We start from the raw sequence: 9,890 nt of genomic DNA, 5'->3' as shown, positions 1-9,890 counted from the left end.
TCATCTTATCCACATATTTGCGCCTATAAATCCACTAGAATCCCCCACAACCGCCAACTACATCGCCACATCTTCTTTGTTAACCAACGAGCATATTTGATCTCTACGTCTTACGATTCTTCTTCTTCATCAGCTTCCTCCATTGATGTGTTTGATGATTTAATTTAAGTGTGATTCTCATTTTTGTATTACATAATCTTCCTAATGTGAATCCATAATTTTAATGTCACTAAATGAATTTATGATGTTGAAGACGAACTACTCCAAAAGATTGTCTGGTACTTTTTTTGAGATTCATGAGGTATGTTTAGTTGATGTAATCAGAAGGGCATAATTGTAACGTGCCAAAAATAAGACCATAAAACTTTTCTTTTTTAGATTAATAAAACATCAAACCATATCATTGTCATAGAACCAAAGTTATGAAAATGTATCGATACAACATCAATATCAGAGTAAATCACAAAATGTGGAATCGAGTGGTGTGTGCTCTGCAATCATCCCGAGCTCTTCCTTTTGGAACCAAAAGTACCTTAAACATAAATTAAAAACCATAAGCACAAAGCTTAGTGAGTTCCCAAAATACCACATACCATACATAAATATACATATAATAGGCCCCGCCCTTCAACAGACCCCCGACATTGAGCCCCGCTCGGTATATAGATTTGTTAGTCATCGGGCCCCGCCCAACATACATATAAATATATAAACATATAAACACATAACACATGCAATAATCATGAAGACACATAGCATACAAAATGGTCATGAAGACACATAGAATACAAAATGGTATCATAGGCTATCAGCCAAAAGTCGTCTAAAATACCAACAGCCTAACAATAGAATATTGATGGCCCAACAAGGCCCAATACAGCAATGGCCCAATACCGAGAAGCCCATAACACCGAAGCCCACTGCTGAGTACGCGGGGCGTACTCAGCCTGTACACTAAGAGTACTTGCTTTAGGGCTTGTACATTGCGCGTACCAGCTTGTACGCCCAACGTACTCGACTAGTTTGGCCAACTTTCTCATTTAGCTCTTAAATGGTTAAGATTTCACTCCTAAACTTAGATCTGACTTCCTTGAGGTGGTTTATCACGTAAAGCTGCCAACTATACGTGCATGTATGGCTTAATAAGGTTCTTAGAGCTTAATAAATGACTTAATACATGCATGAGACCATAAACACCATAAAGTTTGCACCTTTAAGCTTAAGGAACTCACCAAACATCCAAATCTACAAGATTTAGCTTCTAAAACGACTTTAACCCATCAAGACCAACCAAAAAGGGACAACGAATCATAGAACCATAATATGAAGAGATCTAAGCATACATAGATCAAGGTTGAGACTTTATACCTTCTTGCAACTAAGAAAGGTGCCTAATCTCTGGATGCACAAGCTCAAGCTCCAATAAAGCTCCTTCACCAACTCCTTCTTCTACCAAAGGCACCAACTAACCAAGGAAACACCCCAAAAGGTCAAGAACACTCAAAAATGCTATTAGGGTTCGAGATTAGGGTTTTGGGGCAATGGAGGTTGATAAAGAGGTCAACTCTTAGGACTTAAGGTGAATATATAGTTTGCAACATCCCAAAATTAGGTTTCATTAACCCTCTCGTACGCCCAGAGTAACCCTCGTACGCCCAATGTATGAGGCTTGAACCCGCGACCAACCTTCCCATTAGTATGCTAAGCGTACACATGTGGGACGCCCTGCGTACTAGCTTATCAGCTAGTACGCTAAGCATACCCTATGGTACGCCCCGCGTAGTAACCACTTGGGCCAAAATGCAATAATCTTAATTACAAGGGCTAAAAGGAAACATACACATTTCAAGTGTTACAATAACTGTCATGTTTGTTTTATAAAAACAAATCATTAGGATTTTTCTCTCTTCAATATCCAGAGGTATAACTATTAATTACCTTTAAAACTCAGTGAATGGATAAAAAATATTTATGGAAAAATCAATTTCCTTCAAATATTGAGCATATATTAATGTCTTGGTCTAACTTTATATAGTTTTACCCTTTTTTTCTTAATTCTTTGTATTCTCACGCCTTCTCTTCACGTGCTTATGCTAAGGCTATTTGGAGTTGGCTTATAGACTAATGTGGCATTATCCCTTTAGTTCACTACAATCTTGTTGAGCTTCGTGTTTTGTTGCATGACGATATTCAAAACAAGAAATGTAGGGCGTGTTTAAAGCATTTGGAAGTTTATAGCTTCTAGCGTTTGACAAAACGCTCCATTTCGAACAAAAAACCTTATCTGACACTACAACCTTTAGTACTTAGTTTAAACAAAATGTTTCAAATCTAAAATTTATCTCACGTAACTTTTAACAAAAGACTACTAGCTACCGGCTACCAACTAGTTTTGTCAAAAACACCAGTAATCTTTTAAGGTTAACCTTGATTTACTCTTATCTTTGGTTGTTTTGGAAGGCTATAAATGTGCTCCTTTTAAACAATGTGATATATGCGCCTCTAAAGACAGCTGATGAGATTCAAGCTTTTAGTTTTAGATGGATTAAACATAGATCTAATTTAGTTTCGTTAGACTGGTATATTTGGATTAGTTCTCATTGATAAACTGTATTTTGTAATTGTTTCTCTAACACCTTGCTAGAGTTGCTTTTGGTTTAATCTATCGTTGTCGTTCTAAAAAAACTAATAACGATATAAGTTATAAAACGGAAAAAACCGACAATTTAGTTTTCTAGAATAAAAACTCTAACTTTTTATTGGGTTTGTTTTTTTTATGAAATTGGAACTTCCTAACGAGATACGGGTTCGTGTACCGACTAATCTTTCGTTGCAAATATAAGAATATGTCTCATGTCTTAAAGTCTCTGCAAACAAACCTTCATGACCACAGGAGCTAAATATTGTATTTTCAAACTACTCATAAGTTAAAAAAAACCAATAAAATTTAAGAAACATCAAGCAAGCTAATTCAGTTATTAAATAGTTTTATCTACATTAAACTAGCCATAAAAAGACAAAACACCCCAAACTTGGTCTTTGTTTCAACTATCAAACGAGTGTGATTATCAGAATTGGGAAGGAAATATCAAACCAGTCTGATTATCAAAATAGGGAAGAAAAAATATCTAAAAGGGGATATTTAGTGCTTGTTCACGTTCAAACTTAAATTTTTTTATATATGGTATATTTATAATTTCTTTACAGATTAAGTAGAAATATAATCATATGACATCTTTCTTCAGCATCATCATATAATAAACTCATGCTAAGAGTATCGTTAACGAGATAATGTCGTAATTAACTAAATACCGTGTTTTTGTTTGTACAAATTTGTGTGAACCTTTTCTTTTCCATAAACAATATATATACTGTAGCAAAAATGGCAACAAAATTAACTTCTTACTATAATTTATTCATACTCTATTGCTTTTAAATACAATAAGTTCACATCTGATTTTTGGTTTACGATATTTTTTTATCATCTTAAAATAAGTAGAACATTTATGTTCAAATACATATTTATCTAATGTTACTTTTTTTTTGGCGATATGCATAACATTAAGACTCACTATCAACATTCTTTTATTCTATTACTAGGTTATAAAAATAATTAAATTTCTATAATAAAACTCATAATTATTAATTAAGTAATTTTAATAAATTATTAATTAAATATGATTTTGTAGGATTTTCAATATAGAAATACGATTAATTATCGACAATCATAACCGAAACATATTCGAAACGAATTTAATTTCTTCTAAAAATCAAATGATCAAATAAATAAATGACTAATTATTATCACCATCAATGCTTTTTAAAAAATAAAAAATGATGAGAAAATAACAAATGTCATTTTTATAGAGCATTTTAAAAGAAAACTTAAATTATAAAAAAATGACAAATGACACTAATAACTATTATTTTATTAATACAGGAAGAAGAAAATAATAAGACATTTGGATATTCAATTATTGATTTTATTATTTTATTATATTACAGTATAAATCACGTGCTTCCTTGATCCATAGTAAAATGAAATATTTTAGGAAAGTTATAATCATGTTACTAATTTTTATTTACTATAATTACTGATAGCCTTTAAAATTTTCAATTAAAGTATATGACTTTTAATTTATTAGAATAAGAGTGTTTGATAGCTAATTAATTTTTATCACTTAGGGCTGTTTGATAGTTTTTTACTGAGTCAGGGCCTGATTGGGTCTGACGTTCTAACTGTATTTGCCTCTGACTGAAACGTTGTTGTTTTATTACGCATCTAACTGGCTGTGATGATTGTTAAAAATGACCATTTTACCATTCTTTTTGTTTTGAACTGAATTAAATGTATGTTAGATAATTTTTTTTTAATAAAACTGATGAATAGTCTAAACCAATCAAAATGTCATTTTATTTTATGAAATCAATCCTCCAAAATACACTTTATACACTTTTAACTAAACATATATTTGAGTGTTATAACCATTAAAAATAGTTTGTAGAATTCCCACAATATAATATTTCAAGCAAATCATTGGAATTAAATCATTTTGGCTTTATTTTTTCATTTTATAAACTTTGTAATTGCTAAAAGAATCAATGGAAATTACAAACAGGCCATGTGTTGACTAGATATATGTCATTAAAAATCCATTAACCATGTTTTGTTCTTATAATCCTTGTCTCTAAATTTCATTAGACTAGAGATTGTCCCTTTTACAGCTCCATCTTTTTGCAATGCTTATGGATTTCCCTCACAAATATGCCAAAATGATCAGGGGCAACTTTTGTATTAGACAACTCTAGACCTATGATTATGTCAAAACGGAAAGAGATAGTTGAGTCATACATAAATGACATCAAATATCTGTAAAATAAATACACAAAACCATATGATTTTAGAAAATACATAAACAAATAACATCAAATTTCAGAAAAAATAAAGGAAATGAGAAAGTCATTTGAGATATAAACGAATAACTAGGGGATCCCCTTAGGATATTACATAAGAAGTTACATCGAAACTAGAGTATATTATTATTAAGCAAGCAAATCCGGTGTCATACACGAAGCTTGAATTGGTCCTGGTTTTTTATGATTTTTGGGAATGCTTGAATTGGTCCTGGAGTTTGTATGATTTTTTGGGGCAAATTCGTCATATAATTTGATTCTACAAACAAAGTTGCTGTCAAATTCGATTCTACAAACACGTCAAATGAAGAAATTAAGAGCACATACCTGATAAGCGAAAGTTCCAAAACCAAAAACGGATTCAGTAGGAAATTAATCTCTTTTATATGCATGAACCAAGTCATATACGAAGAATCATACATCATCATAGCTTCAAATCACCTGAAAGGGAGAAAGAACAAGAGGATAGACAACATTCACAGTGATGAACTGACTATCCTCACACATATGGTAGAATCTGGAAGGAACGAAGTGGGAGGCTGAAGGAAGAACGGGACTAGGGATAGACAAGGCGAAAGGCACATGAGGGTAAAGAAAATGTGTTGTCTCGGTCGGCTTCATTTTTTTAATGATTGGGTTAGATATCAATGGATCGAATAAGTGTTTTTTTTACCCATAGCAAACAAACTGATTGGGCCGAGTCATACATTTTTGTTTGACCGGATCCAGTAAGACCACAATCAAACAACCCCTTAATTATTCAAAAACCTCTTAGTTTTTAAAAAAATGAGTTGTATATTAATAAAAAAAAGAGGAGTGTGTTCTGAACTACCCTTGGATACATTTAGTTACAGAAAAACAATTTTCGTTTTATGTTTTTATAAAAATGAAATAAGTTTCCATTATAAAATTTAGAAAATGTAGGAGTGGAATAGTAGGGGTGGGTGTCGGGGCTTGGGAGTGGGAGGATGGTAGACCCGATAATTCGAGACACGAATACACGAATTCGTGAGTGACACGACATGAATACATATTGAAAAGAGAGATAAATCTTAATTCTCTTCATGTACATTTGTCTTGTCTGACACGTAAAAACAATACGAATACACGAATTGATGGGTCTAGTGGTGGTGGGGTGGGAGGGTGGCATGAGGGTGAGCGTGTGTTTATATTTTATAATTTTTTGGAACTAGAAAAGTATAGAAACTAATAATTATCAGTTTTCCAAAATTTTCTAAATTCTTTGTAATTTGGAAAACGGAAAATTTTCATTTTTTGTGAAAATTTTTGAAAAATTATTAAACTAAACATGTTTTCAAAATTCTCATTTTTTTCTTAGAAGTTTTTTATTCCAAAAAGGCTCATTTTTTTTTAATATATAAACGCACCCCAAGATTTTCAACGAACACTTTTTCCTCTTTCTCTCTTTTATTTTACTAAACCTGTTGAAAATATGTTTTATTATATCAAACTTAACATCTATGATTGTTCAAGGGTTGAAAGGTAAATATTTTTGAACAGATTTATTTATTATATGTGTTTGTGGGTAGTTTGTGTATATATGCAGGTTTTAGTGGGTTGCGGCATACTTTCCTATAAGTTGGATGGGTTAACACGCGGGTCTCTTTGACCCGATGACCCAAACTATATAATATATGATGCAACTCATTTTGGTCATAATGCTACAAATCACGCACACAAATAATTGTTACCCTCTTGTTTCTCTATAAATTTAGGGTCACTGTAAGGGTTTTCATCTTGCGTTCATTGTGATTCACAGATGAACTCTTTGTGTTAGTTCTTTCATGAGTGAAGAGTGTAATTTGTAGGGAGGTTTCTTGTGTATGTACATGAAAAACCAACTGGTTCAGTGAATAAATGAATTGTTGATGTTGTCATTGCGTGTTGTTATGAGTTTTAACATGGTATCAGAGTTGTTGTGCTCTGATTCTCATCTCCCTTCTTCAGAGGATCTTCGATTGTTTATCTGATTCTAGAGGTATAATCTGATCTCTTTTTGATTTTGCTATTCAATATTCGATCATCCGTACAAATTCATAGCTTGTGTGGGTTCAAAGGTTTCCTTGTAGAATTCTGAGTTCTTGACACAGACTGTTAAATTATAGGGTTTCTTGTCTCGATCTAGGATTTCTGATCTGATGGCCCTAAGTCCAAACTGTTGTTATTATTAGATCTCGTTTACTACGAGTGCTTGTGTTCTTGCAGATATTTGGAGATATTTTTCCTCTCGTTTGGATCTGGATTGATCTTTGCTTCTGTCTTTGATCGGTTAATCCATATTGGATTCTAAAGCAACTCTCTTGAGAACAGATTCCATCACTGTTAACTCCTTTAGACCTATGTGAGCGTTTTTCGTTCCCTTCTATCTCTTATTTTTAGCTGTAGTCGTGGGAGATCATGGTTGTCTTGAGTACACCAGTTATTTGCTGATACTGCTTATTTGTTTTTTTTATCTGTTGTTTGTGTTTTCTCAACTCTATAACTGACTATCCTAGACCCTAACATATCGTGGTGCTCATCTGGAAGCATAGTCATTATAGTTGTCTGAATTATGTGTTCATTGATTCTTGTTAGTTGAATTGATTTCTTGTTGTTATGGTTGGTCCAACAGATGAATCCTCTAATGGGGCTAAAAATGATTATGTTAATTTTGATAATCCTTTGTATATTTACCCATGTGATAACTTTGTAACTGCAACTGTAACTATTAAACTTATTGGGACCAAAAGCTTCCATATTTGGCGTAGTTCTATGACTAGGAGTCTTAAGGCACGAAATAAACTAGGGTTTGTAGATAGGACAATTAAAAAGGATACTTCTGATATAACTAAATCTTATAAGTGGGATCGGGTTAATGTTGTCGTCTGTTCTTGGATACTTTTTTCTCTATCTGATTCCATATATTATGGTCATGCTTACTCTGAGTTTACTGAGGAAGTCTGGAATGAGTTGCTTGAAACATACAATAAAGCAGATGGTTCCGTTCTGTTTAACATTCATCAACAAATTAATTCTTTGATTCAAAGTGGTTCACCTAAACTTGATTCTCTTTGGAGAGAATTTTATGATCTTACAAATTTAACTGAGTGTACTTGTGAGGCCGCTACAAAATACAATGATCACTCGAAACTCATGAAACTAGTGCAGTTTTTATCTAGTTTTGATGATTATTTTAATCAAGTCAAGAGTCATATTTTGTTAATGGATCCTCTGCCTAATGTTAAGGTTGCTTTCTCCATTGTATCTCATGAAGAGTCTCATCGGAAGAGTGGGTCTTTCTTTTCTTCCACTTTTGCTTCTATTTCTAAAAATCAATCTTCTGCTTTTAACAATAGGTTTAATGATAACAGGAAGAATCAATTTTCAAATCAAAATAGAGGAAGAAATCAAAATTTGCAATGCAATAACTGTGGTCTTAAAGGACATGTTATTGAAAATTGCTATAAATTGATTGGTTGTCCTAAATATTTCAAACCTAGAATTGATTTTAATAGTCAAACAAATCAAAATAAATCTTTTAATGCAAATTCTTCATCTATTTCTAATCATTCTTCTAGTAGTCCTTCTAGAGTTCATGTTGAGTCAACTAAAGTTGGCAATGCTCATTTTCTTACAAATGAACAATACAACAAATTTCTCAAGCTTATCAATGAGAAACCTCAGAGTGACGATGTGTCTGCTAGTGCTAATATGGTAGGTACATATTCATTTAATGCTTTCAATTCTAGTTTTTTTTTCTCAAAATTGAGTTGTTGATTCTAGAGCTAGTCACCATATGGCAACTGTTGAATCTTTTCTTTGTGGAACTGTTGATGTTTCTAAACTAAATCTTCTTGTAAACCATCCTAATGGTTCTTCTGCCAAGGTTGACAAAATTGGAAACTTACAAGTGTCTGAAAATTTAACGTTATTTGATGTCTTTATTGTCCCTGACTCTAGTGTGAATATTCTTTCTGTTCATAAGTTGTGCAAAGATACTAAATGTAAAGTTTTTTTTAATGAACATAACTATAAAATTTAGGGTTTACAATCCCAAAAGGTGGTGGAGAATGGTAGGGATTCAGATGGCTTGTATTACCTTGATTCCATACCTAAAGGTAATAATAAAAAAAAAGCCTAATACAGTGTAACAACCCGTTCTGAATCGTTTCCTAATTCGGAGTCCTGACCCAAAGATCAGTTATCATAAAGCTTTGGGCCTTGGGGAAAGAGCGATTTAGGCCCTTTGGGCAGGGTTAATGTAGATTGGGTGATTCGGGAGTTAGGTTTGCGTTTTGGAGCCCAAGGGTATAACCGTAAAATGTCAGTTTGGGCCTTTTATGAATTTTAGATTTAAGTTCAGAAATCTTTAAGGCAAGAGAGAGTTGATAAAAGTGTAGAGCTTCTCATCACCTTTTTGGGGATATAAAGATCATCGAAATCGGACTTAGAACGAAGAAGTTATGGCCTTTGGAATTTTGGATGTATTAGGGCTAAGCCAAGTACGTTGGGCGTACATACGAGTACTTTGGGCGTACTAGGCATATGGATCGCAAATACCTTCTTGAGTACGTTGGGTGTACTCCAATGAGGTGCAAACCCTAATTTAGGGTCTTGGACCCTATTAAATGGCCTAAAATCAACTCCAAACCATTCTACCTTTAGACTCCATCCCATTAAACCCTAGATACGAGACCCTAGCCTCCATTGGTGTGATTCTTGAGTTCTTGGGATAATTTCATGTTTTTGGTGCTCATTTAAGAAGAAGGAGCTTCTTCAAGGAGTGTTGGATTGCTGGAAGCTTGTGGATCCAAACTTTGTGCATCTTGATTTTGGAGGTATAAAGCTTAAAACTTTATGGTTTTTTAGTGGAGATCTAGTTAGGGCTTGTTTTTAAGTTTTTATTGTCCTTTAAGCCATGCTTGATAGTATGAGCTACTTCAGAAGCTAGGAATGGTTGATCTTGTCATTTTTAA

This window comes from Lactuca serriola, chromosome 4 (genome assembly GCF_051521515.1).
Source record: "Lactuca serriola cultivar US96UC23 chromosome 4, Lser_US96UC23_V15, whole genome shotgun sequence".
NCBI classification, from domain to species: domain Eukaryota; kingdom Viridiplantae; phylum Streptophyta; class Magnoliopsida; order Asterales; family Asteraceae; genus Lactuca; species Lactuca serriola.
Note: the sequence above shows the minus strand (reverse complement) of the source record.